This window comes from Pseudophryne corroboree, chromosome 4 (genome assembly GCF_028390025.1).
Source record: "Pseudophryne corroboree isolate aPseCor3 chromosome 4, aPseCor3.hap2, whole genome shotgun sequence".
NCBI lineage: Eukaryota > Metazoa > Chordata > Amphibia > Anura > Myobatrachidae > Pseudophryne > Pseudophryne corroboree.
Genome location: NC_086447.1, coordinates 732,659,337 through 732,671,402, shown reverse-complemented (window position 1 = coordinate 732,671,402; position 12,066 = coordinate 732,659,337).

Below are 12,066 nucleotides of genomic sequence, written 5' to 3'. Positions count from 1 at the left end.
GAGCAAGTAAGCCATCTACATACTGGACAGGGGAGATGTGTGAACAATATAATGTTGTGGATGCTGTTTTTGTTTTGGAATTTTATTGGTATTTTATTTTAATGTGCACGTGTGTGGCCAAATTTTAAACAAATGTCTGTTATTTATTAAAAATGATGTTGGCGAGATCATCCACTAAGACCTTTTAAAAAAAAACATTTTCACCTTTAGCAATTGAAGACGTAACATCACATTGCTTGTTCTGGAAAACATGTAATCTCAAAACCAACTAACAACATATTAACTGTACTGTGTATATTATTGCCTATGTGTTTAATTTCTGTTTTTACTCACCAGATAACTGAGGTGATCGGGGCTCATCACTCTGCGAACTCGCCAATAGTGCCAGTGGTGGCTGGGGTGACACTGCTGAAATGCGTCGCCTGGGTGGGGATGATGGAGCCGCAGATTCCGTGCCAAGACGCCGTGTCTTACTTGGCCTCCTGGGTAAGTGGCCCGAGCCCTGTGATGGGCGCCTTACAGGAGGTCGGCTTCCAGAAGCAGAACCTATGTGAAAATATAAACATTAATATTTTGTACTTCTATGTGTTTTCAGAATATGTGACTACAGTGAAGTCTTACCTGCAATCCCAGCCTCATCCTGACCTGTCTGAGGCCTGTCTGGCCGGCTGGTCTGTGGGACTGTTGAAAAAGTGGACCAAACATTATTACCATGCTTTGTGTAAAAATTATAACTGCAAAGCCTTAGTGTACTGTAACCATCTATTAGGTATTGGATAAACAAATAATTTCTGATTAAGAGCTTCAAGCTTCATTATTTTGTCACGTGTTGTATATCCAAATGTACATGATGTTGCACACAATAAATCTGTTACATTTGAGAATTATGCCTCAGATATTGCAGAGATTGACTACTTGCAAATGTTTTAAAAATGTAATATTGGAATAATTGCACCGTTTTTCAGAAGTAAATAAATCAAAAAATATTTTTAAAATAAGCATACAACACAGATGTCCAAGCAATATCGCCAAAAATATAAAAAAAAAAAAAACAGCAGCCATTGCACATGTTTTTGCGCAATATTAAATTTACCAAACAGCCAATGCAAGGTGAAAAAAGCAAATTCGAAACACAAACACACCTTAAGGGTGCATAGGCCTGAAATATGTGAAACACAATTTATGCATCCTTTACCCTTTAAAAATGACATTTACAACATTTAGAGGACATTTAAATAAAAATCTAACAAATCAAACTTACCATCCTGCGTGGGTCGGTCCGAATCCCAGACATGAGTAGCAGACACCACTTCGGCAGGAATCAATGCCCGCACAGGCTCCTCCCAGTCCCGATAGGTGGCCCGGAAAGGGGGGCCACCTCCGGTTTTTCGTGCAGATTTGGCCTCTTTGGCCATCTTGGCCTTGACACGCCGCTTTATATCATAAAACCTCTTGCGGCACGTGTCCTCAGTCCGCCTCACCACACCCTCACTATTCACGGCAAGTATTACTTGCCCCCACAGGACAGACTTCCTGCGGGAGGACACCTTGCCAGCATCCTGACCAAACAATTGGCGATGGTGCTTCAACAGCTCACGCACCAAAGCCATGTTTTCAGCATAGCTGAACTTAATATTCCTGCCAGTCTTGGTAGTGGTGCGTGGCTGCGGAGCCACAACACCATCACTATCACTGGAAAATACAGCAACAGGCACCCCCTCCTCCTCCTCCTCACTAACCTCCTCCCTCTCACTACCCCCCTCCACCTCACTAACAGCCTCCACCTCACTACCAGCCTCCACCTCACTACCAGCCTCCACCTCACTACCAGCCTCCACCTCACTAACCTCCGCCACCACACTGACCTCTGAGTCTGACATGACAAACGACAAAAAACACTGAAAAATCAAAACACAAAACACACTCCTCCACTACTCCTACTACTACACACCACACAGCCAACACACACGCTCACTCACTCACTCACAAACAATGACAAAAGACTGTAAAAAAAAAAACAAGGACAAAAAAGTAGACAAACTGTGAAAAAACAATACTACAAATATGACAAGACTACTTACACACACAGTACAGCACTCAACAATCACCAAACTCCTCTCCAAATCCACCAAAAACTCCACCAAACTCACCAACTCCAAATACACCTTCCTCTCTCCTCTCCACTAGCTAAACCCACGAGGTGCGGTGTGTTTGGGGCGGTTTTATAGTAATATGCACAGACACTCCTCCTTCACGAATACAACCAATCACGGCCGCGTGACGAAAACAAAACTTAGGACTAAAAACGCGGCAGCAATTTCTAAATCACTGCCGTAACAGACATGTGACGCAGTCGTAAAAAAAACACATAAACGCGGCCGCGAAACAGCAAACGCGGCCGCAATCTACAGCAGAAAATCACGAATGACATCGACATCGGAAGAAACGAAAAACACGAATACGACAGCTTAGTAAATTAGTCGTAATCAATTCAAAAAGTTGCAATTTTACACTGTCGATGTCATTCGTGATTGAACTTGGACATGATTCTGGAAAATACGAATCTTAGTAAATTTACCCCTGGGATGGGTAAGGGATGCTTCTCAACTTACACTCACGTTTTTCTCCTGGCCCAAACTGGGTATAGGTTGATATGGCTGCCTCTCATGATAATTCTACCAAGGTACAGAAAAGTCAAAAATTTATATCATGGAATGTGGAGGGTTTAAATTCCCCGATCAAGAGGCGTAAAGTGTTGACTCACCTCCAGCGCCTTAAACCTGACGTAGCATTCCTTCAGGAAACCCACGGGGATATCAAAGATCCCAATGTCATAAGAGACACATGGTTGGGGATATATATAGCTGCCTTATTCACGGCTAAACGTAGAGGAGTCCTTATACTGTTTAGAAAACATTTACATTTTACAATTCATGATACCTGGACGGACCCTGAAGGCCGCTTTTTATTTTTGAAGATATTGTTATGTGGCTCATTATATACGTTATCAGCTATTTATGCCCCTACTACCCCGAATTATATATTTTTCACTGAACTCTTTGTGAAACTGCAGGGTTGGGCAGAAGGACCACTCATACTGGGTGGGGACATTAACAATGTACTTTCTCAAGGTTTGGATAGGTCCTCCGTTGTTGGCGGTGATGGGTGTACATTCTCACACCCTCTGCAGCTATTAATTGATTCTCTACAGCTTTGTGATCCCTGAAGGTGCCAACATCCTACGGCACGTGAATATTCCTTTTATTCCCACCCTCATCATACGTCCTGAAGGATTGATTTTTGGTTGATAGCCCTTTCCCTTTCTCAACGTGTAGAGGACTCAGGCATAGCACTTATTGACATATCTGACCACGCCCCTGTCTGGTTCACCTTATTGTTGGAAACACCTCTTCTTACATAATATAATTGGAGATTCCCTAGTTATCTATATAAATCTACTGATTTTCGTAACCATATTGAACAAGCTTTTATGAATTACATGACGGACAATGTCACTCATTTACTGTAGATGATATTAATTTGTTTTGGGCGCCATCGAAGCCAGTGATCCACGGCCAGATAATGGAATATGTGACCAGGAAATGCAAATTACTGACTGTTAAGCTAGATGAGCTGAGTCACTCTTTGGCAAAAGCTTACGATGCATTACTACTCAATGAAACTATAGATAATCGACAATCTTATCTGGCCGCAAAACATGCGTATGATGCCCTCTGCACCGAGCGTGCCCAATACTCACATAATGCTCAACATAATAGATATTTCAGAGGTTTTAATAAACCGGGTAGGCTACTGGCCAACTTGGTGAATACATATAACTCTTCCTCCTATATTCTACAACTCAGTGCGGATTCCCGGGCCCCCATCACGGACACCTCACTTATCTCTAAACATTTTCTACGTTGCTATCAGGAGCTATACACGGCTCCTCCAGATTCTCCCACCCTCGGTATGCAATTCCTTGCTGACGCACATCTCACAACTTTAACTGAAGCTGAGAGAGACTCTTTGATTGTTCCAGTGATGGAACTTGAACTTCAGTTCTTAATTAAGTCACTTCCGAAAAGGCAAATCTCCAGGCCCTGATGGCTTTGGGGCTGAATATTACCAACTACTCTCGTCCCATTTACTGCCCCACCTCCTGACCTTATTCAACTCCTTGTTGTCTGGTCACTCTCCCCCACATGGTTTTAATGATGCTAGGATAATAGTTTTCCCGAAACCAGGGAAAGACTCTACCTTACTGCAATCATATAGACCTATCTCACTCCTCAACCAAGACCTAAAACTATTTACTAAATGAATTGCCTCACATCTCCAATTGGTGCTACCTAGATTGTTACACCCTGCTTAGACGGGATTTATACAGGGTCGCACATCCGTGCACAATGTCCGTACACTGTTCGCGGCCATGATGAGTAATAGATGTTTGCATAATAAGAAAGCTGTTATGGTCAGTTGTGACGCAGATAAAGTGTTTGACCGAGTCTCCTGGTCGCATATATTGCGTGTATTACATATCCAACAATTTGGACCACGGTTCACTGGGATTTTCAATATGCTGTACGCTCGTCCAACAGCTCACCTGACTATCAATGGTGCTAATTACTCCTCCTTTACACTACAGAGAGGTACACAGCAAGGCTGCCTCTTGTCTCCTTTGCTTTTTAATTTGGCCCTAGATTCCCTAATCCGTACATTTCTTAGAGATACTTCTTGGCGAGGCATTCTTATTGGCTTACATGAGATTAAGGTATCAGCTTTTGCAGATGACCTGCTGCTTTATTTTAGTGATCCGCAGACTGCCTTCCAATCGCTGTTATCCACATTGAAACTATTTAATGACATCTCTGGATTTTCATTAATTATAATAAGACTGAAGCTTTGGCTCTACATGACGCTGCTAAACTGAACTGGGGAACTCGGTTTCCCTTTTCGCTGGGATCATGACTTTATTGTATATCTAGGTTTATGCATACCCTCTGTACCAACTGATTGATCTGGGTTAAACATGACCCTTTTTATTAATCAACTGCTGCCTGACTTTGAGAAATGGAAAAATCTCCCACTTTCCTATTTAGGACGATGTAATTTATATAAGATGGTCTCATTCCCCCGTTTGCTTTATCCGGTCCAGGTGCTCCTGTTTACTTTCTCCAGAAGAGATGCACACATTATTAATACTGCTCTTTCTAAATTCATTTGGGCCGGAAAACATCCTTGAATATCCTTATTTAAGTTACAACAGCCATTATCCTTGGGTGGAATTAATTTACCCTGTATACAGGATTATGCCCTTGCGGCAAATTATCGAATTGCACTGGACTGACTAACGGGGAACAATGCTTATACCGACATAACACTGGATCAAGCATTTAGCCCAGATTAACCCCTTGCTTAACACTCCCTGCTTGGCTTGGCGTGTGTTGCCGAAAACACATGCTCTCTCCTCTTCTCAAACGATATTCCTTCCATTACTACATAACTCTGATTTTCAACATGGTGAGCCGCATAAGATAATTGAATTGTGGCACCTACAGGGTTTACGTATGTTGTACCAATTTTTAGATGAGGATTGTACTGCTATTCTTTCTTTATCCCTATTACAGAAACGCTTCCCAGATCTACCTTTCCCGTTATTTCTCTATTTTCAAATTCGTAGCTATATCACTAAATTGTTATCTCATTTGACTGCCAATGATAAGTCCAATGTCTTAGATGCTGTAATACGGAACAATCCAGGTTCCCCAGCTTCTACTTCTTTTATCTACTCACATACTAGGAGGGCTATCTCTACCCTTACTACTGGTATGGCCAAATGGTCAATCACATTTCAAGATATTCCCTTAACAGCTATCATAACATCCTGCGTTAGCTTGGACAAACAGCTAGTTTCTGCATCTTATGCAGAGATGAACTATAAATTACTTCACAGGGTGTATTACACTCCTAGACTACGCTTTCTGATAGGTGCTTCGGACACCTCCAATTGCTTCAAATGCTCTACACCTGAAGCAGATATGACACGTTGTACAATAAGTTGCACATTATAAGTTGCACGTTGTACACGTTGTACAATAAGTTGCACATTAATACAATACTTATGGAATGAAGTGGGGTCCTATATCAATAATGTATTACATATTTCCTTTACGACTCACATGGCCTTGGCCCTATGGAACCACTTTCCTTCTTCTATCCCCCTTTCTATCTCTAAAGGTAATCGCCTCCTCTTAGCCAAAATTGCTGCTGCAACAAAAAAAACCCCATTCTTTCACAATGGATTAAGCCTGAACCTGTATCTTTCTCATTGGTGACTCCTCGTCTTCTTTACCTATACCAGGTGGATTGGTCTGAATGTTTTCTGGACATTGACTCTAAAGCACACAATTTTTTTTAACATATGGCTACCTTACGTACACACTCTGCCAGAATCGACTAAAGAGTCGGTGTGGAGGGCTGTTAGACTGTCCACCTGGTATAATTTAGAACTTCTGGACAAAGGAATACCCCCTTTTAAGTTAATTTTTTATTTTAACTATAGCAAACTTTAATGATGTTATTATGTGGTTTAAGGTTATTTACCCTCGTCTAATGAATATTCCCTCTTGTTTTCGTACAGTACCTTGGTATATCTCTCTTGCCATAGAATAACGCACCATGTTTATGTTTATGTTCATACTTTGGTTATTTCTTGTAACACTGACTACCTATTTCTTCTGCTGAATAAAAATGGATTGTTTGAAGGTTTGCATCATTTCATTCACAGAACATGCCTACAACTTTGAATTTCTTTTTTTTTATTGTGAAGCAAACAACAAATAGGACAAAATAACAGAAAACGTCAGCGTGCATAACTATTCACCCCCCTACAGTCAGTACTTTGTATAGCCACCTTTTGTGGCAATTACAGCTGCAAGTCGCTTTGGATAAGTCTCTATGAGCTTGCCACATCTTGCCACTGGGATTTTTGCCCATTCCTCAAGGCAAAACTCCTCCAGCTCCTTTATGTTGGGTGGTTTCCGCTTGTGACCAGGAATCTTCAAGTCTAACCACAGATTCTCAATTGGATTGAGATCTGGGCTTTGATTAGGCCATTCCAACACATTTACATGTTTCCCCTTAAACCACTCGAGTGTTGCTTTAGCAGTATGCTTCGGGTCATTTTCCTGCTGGAAGGTGAACCTCCGTCCCAGTCTCAAATCACAGACTGAACCAGGTTTTGCACATGCCAATTTTCAGATTTTAATTGATAAAAATTATTTTTTTATACGTTTTTCTCATTTCAATTCACCAATTTAGACTATTGTGTGCAGATCCATCACATAAAATTCAGATTACAACCTATAATTTCATTTTTTATTTTAGGGGTATAGTCAATTAAAGTCGGATCCATTCCGACATTCATTTGTCGGAATGGATCCGACCTGGGCTATTCAATGGACATCTCAATTCGACTATTAAAAAAGTCGAATTGAGATGCGGGAGGGGAGACGGGGGAGAGCCGTGGGCACATGGGGGAGAGCAGCGCCACAGCAGTGGCTATATAGCTGCTGCTGTAGAGCTGCTCTCCCCCGTCTGACCGCGGCTCTCCCCCATCTCCCTCCCCCCAGTTCCTCCTCTCTCACAACCACCGCTCCCCGTCCCCCCTCTCACAGCCGCTGCTCCCCGTCCCTCCTCTCTCACAGCCGCCGCTCCCCGTCCCCCTCTCACAGCCGCCGCTCCCCATCTCCCCCGCTTCCCATCCCTCCTCTCTAACAGCCGCTTCCTCCCGTCCCCCCTCTCATAGCCGCCGCTCCCCGTCGCTCACGGCAGCATCCACCCGGCTCCAGTAAGCGAGATCTCGCTTGCTGGAGCCGGTTGGACGCTGCTGTGAGCGGCGGCTGTGACATCCTTCAGCGCTGCTCACCCCGTCCCCGCCTCGGCTCTCCCCGTTTCCGGCACTGCTCACCCCATCTCACTCGACTTTTTTAAAGTCGAACTGAGATGGTTGAAAAGGGGGCCAAAACCGACACAAGCACGTGGATCGGCAGCTATTCCGCTGATCCACGTGCTTTTCGACAAGTCGAATTCATCGACTTGTCGAAAAATTTTGGGTTATATTGAATAGGTCGAATCACAATTCGACCTTAAAAAGTCGAAAACTGACGTCTTTTCGACAGACGGCAGCTTTCAACTTCAATTGAATATACCCCTTAAGGTAACAAAATAGGTAAAAAGCCAAGGAGGGTGAATACTTTAGCAAGGCACTGTATGTAGCTGGTAAATAAAAACACATGTACATCCAACACTAAACACGCCTTATATGTTTACACTAGTCTCACTCTGTGGGGTGCTAAAACATGGGTTAGTTATTAAATTATAACATTCAATAACATTGGGCCAGATCCTGGCTAATTAAAGTACTTACAGTATAACAGTAAGATCAATTAAGTCGCTGTTCAACAGTTCGTATTATAACGTTCTGGCGTAATATGCGATATGCAGATTTTGGATAAACTAGCCATCCTTAATGTCGACAGGTTCAAATGGTCAACATGACAACGGTCAACACAAGTTTTTGTTTTTATTTTCAACTTGTACATCATTTACCATCCACGTGGACTACATTTGGGAATAGTAACCTGTGGCGAGCACAGTGGTAGTGAAGACAGGCACCTTGCCCGAAGCGTGGCAAGGGGATGTGGTACACTAATTGGGATCACATGTGGTTTAAAATGGTAAATGGCACCCCAAAAAAACAACTTGTTGACCATTTCCATGTCGACCCTTTGACTGTGCCAACTTTTGTACTTGTCAACCTTTTCAGATGTCTACCTTTTACATGTCAACCTTTTGGTCCTATCAATCTTTTCTATGTCGACCATATTCGGTCGACATATTGAATTTTGAACTAAATATGGTCAACCCAATGATCCATACCCCCCCAGAGATATCTCTAGTGCACATGCGCAAATCTCTGGGAAAATGTTCACCGTGCCATTTTCTTAGGAGATTTTTGTCCACTGCACTGGCCACTTCATTCTTTTCCCAAGTTGGTTTACTGGTCACATATATGTAACACACACACACACACACACACACACACACACACACACACACACACACACACACACACACACACACACATATATATATCGGTATCCGGTCTCTAGGTCGACAGTCAATAGGTCGACCACTATTGGTCGACATGCATTAGGTTGACATGGTTATTAGGTCGACATAACAAAAGGTGGACAAGAGTTTTTCACAATTTTTTTCTTTAAAAACAACAACTTTTTCATACTTTACGATCCACATGGACTACAATTGGGAACGGTAACCTTGCGAGGGAACACGGTGCACTAATTGGGGTTCCCAGTCACTCTACGAAGAAAACGACACAAAGAAAAATTCATGTCAACCTTTTGCCATGTCAACCTTGCTCATGTCGACCTAATGCTTGTGTCGACCTATTTTAGGTATCGACTTAGTCACTGTCGACCAATAGTGGTTGACCTAGTGACTGTCGACCTAAATGTGGTCGATCCTATGAACCACACCCATATATATCATATATTTATATAACTTTTTGCCTGAGGACTGTTAGATCCTCCCTGGTTTATCACTGAAGTCAATGCTCATTGTGATAGTTAATGCAAACACATTCTTATGAACAGCTGGTCAATTGTATTCTATTATATTTTTTTCTTCATGTTATACCTCTAAAGAAGTCTATCTACTGTATATGGATAAAACACGTTGGGTATTGAGTGCCATTATCCAAGTGCTAACCAGCGGTGCAAGTGGGTGGGTACATGCGGGTATGGCGTACCCTCATGAATTTAGCCGTAGTAACGCCGTACCCACCGCCGCCGGGCCGCCACTCCCTCCTGCTCAACACACCGCCATAGCTGCTTGAGGGGAGGAGAGCGCAGCGTGCGCCTCTCCTGCCTCTCAGTGTCTACCTTCAATTCAGCGCCGACCCATGAGCCAATCAGAGCTCGCGGGCTGGCAGCCAAGGTTCCTGATTGGCTGCCAGACCGCGAGCTTTGATTGACTCACGGATCGGCACCTAATTGAAGGTAGACACCTGCACCGCCTCCGGAGACTGAGGGGCAGGAGAGGTGCTGCGCTCTCCTCCCCTCACACACAGGACAGCAGCGCGGTAAGCAGCAGGGGAATGTGTGTGTGGGGGGGGGGCACTGTGAGGACATGTGTACCGGGCACTGGGGACATATCTGGCACTGTGGGGACATGTGTATCTGGCACTGGGGGAATTTCTGTATCTGGCACTGGGGGCACATCTGTATCTGGCAATGGGGACAAATCTGGCACTGGGGGCACATCTGACACTGGGGGGACATGTGTATCTGGCACTGGGGGCATCTCTGTATCCGGCACTGGGGGGCATATCTGGCACTGTGAGGGCATATGTGTATCTGGCACTGGGGGCATTTCTGTATCTGGCACTGGGGGCATCTCTGTATCTGGCACTGGGGGCACATCAGGCACTGTGGGGGCATTTCTGTATCTGGCACTGGGGGCATCTCTGTATCTAGCACTGGGGGCATCTCTGTAGCTAGCACTGGGGATATATCTGGCACTGTGGGGGCATTTCTGTATCTGGCACTGGGGGCATCTCTGTATCTAGCACTGGGGGCATATCTGGCACTGTGGGGGCATTTCTGTATCTGGCACTGGGGGCATATCTGGCACTGTGGGGACATTTCTGTATCTGGCACTGGGGGCATATATGTATCTGGCACTGGGGGCATATCTGGCACTGTGGGGGTATTTCTGTATCTGGCACTGTGAGGTAATGTATATCTGGCACTCTGGGGGCATTTGTGTATCTGGCACTGTGGGGCAATGAGTATCTGGCACTGTGAGGCAATGCATATCTGGCACTTTGGCGGCATTTGTGTATCTGGCACTGTGGGGCAATGTATATCTGGCACTTTGGTGGCATTTGTGTATCTGGCACTGTGGGGCATTGTGTATCTGGCACTGTGGGGCAATGTGTATCTGGCACTGTGAGGCAATGTATATCTGGCACTTTGGGGGCATTTGTGTATCTGGCACTGTGGGGCATTGTGTATCTAGCACTGTGGGGCAATGTGTATCTGGCGCTGTGAGGCAATGTATATCTGGCACTCTGGGGTCATTTGTGTATCTGGTACTGTGGGGCAATGTGTATCTGGCACTGGGGGCATTTCTGTATCTGGCACTGGGGGCATCTCTGTATTTGGCACTGGGGCACATCTGGCACTGGGGGCATATCTGTATCTGGCACTGGGGGCAGCTCTGTATCTAGCACTGGGGGCATATCTGGCACTGTGGGGGCATTTCTGTATCTGGCACTGGGGGCATATCTGGCACTGTGGGGACATTTCTGTATCTGGCACTGGGGGCATTTGTGTATCTGGCACTGTGAGGCAATGTATATCTGGCACTCTAGGGGCATTTGTGTATCTGGCACTCTGGGGGCATTTGTGTATCTGGCACTGTGGGGCAATGTGTATCTGGCACTGTGAGGCAATGTATATCTGGCATTTTGGGGGCATTTGTGTATCTGGCACTGTGGGGCATTGTGTATCTGGCACTGTGGGGCAATGTGTATCTGGCACTGTGAGGCAATATATATCTGGCACTTTGGGGGCATTTGTGTATCTGGCACTGTGGGGCATTGTGTATCTGGCACTGTGAGGCAATGTATATCTGGCACTCTGGGGGCATTTGTGTATCTGGCACTGTGGGGCAATGTGTATCTGGCACTGTGGGGCAATGTATATCTGGCACTGTGGGGCAATGTATATCTGGCACTGTGGGGCAACGTGTATCTGGCACTATTGGTGTCATATGTGCATCTGCCCCCCATATGTGTATCATGCCCCCATTTTCATTGGCCACGCCCCATGTGGCATTTGGCCACACCCATTTTTTCACGCACGCACACAGTACCTACTTGCACCACTGGTGCTAACTGAGTGGGTACTGCCTCAAGTTCACAGAAATTTCTGACCGAAAATGCAGCCCGCATAGGAATGCGAAGCATTGGCTTCA